Source organism: Bison bison, unplaced genomic scaffold (assembly GCF_000754665.1).
Source record: "Bison bison bison isolate TAMUID 2011002044 unplaced genomic scaffold, Bison_UMD1.0 scf7180017864080, whole genome shotgun sequence".
In the NCBI taxonomy this organism is placed as follows: domain Eukaryota; kingdom Metazoa; phylum Chordata; class Mammalia; order Artiodactyla; family Bovidae; genus Bison; species Bison bison.
The window spans coordinates 4,936,306-4,936,884 of NW_011494652.1; positions in this window are offsets into that span (position 1 = coordinate 4,936,306).

The window sequence follows — 579 nt, forward strand, 5'->3', positions numbered from 1 at the left end:
TGCTTGAAATGTGGCCCACCTGTATTCCTAAAATGTTGCCCCAAGCTACCATACAGGCTGGCCGATTGCTAAGAAAACCCGCTTATCGGGGACTCAGTTAACCCTTTGTCATCAGCGGCGGCCGTCCTTCCCCACCTCCGCCCCCCCGACACGGCCCAATAGCACGATCCATTGTGAATAGATCCATTATGATCGACTATGACTCCCGGGCTTCCGATTTCACCAAGGCAGTGGTTGCGCCCAGAGCCTTCTGACGCGTGAGCGCCGACCCCCACCCACACCACCGTCCAAGGTGTTGATTGGCTAGCCGGGCCAGGGGGCGGGCTGACCTCCGCTCCGCCGCGCCGACAGCAGCGGGCCCCGCCCCGTATCGGGGCGACTGGAAGCCGAGCCCGGGGCAGCCATTTGTACGCGGCCGCGGGATTGGTCGCCTGGCTCCCGCGAGGGTGAGGAGGGGGTGGCAGCGCGCACTCGCGCGTGCGTCAGGTGGCGCGCGGAAAGGCCCGGTCGCGCCGAGGTTTGAGCGGCCGTCGCCATTTCGAGGGTTCTCTCTGACGCGGGAGCCGCCGCCAGCGCTGC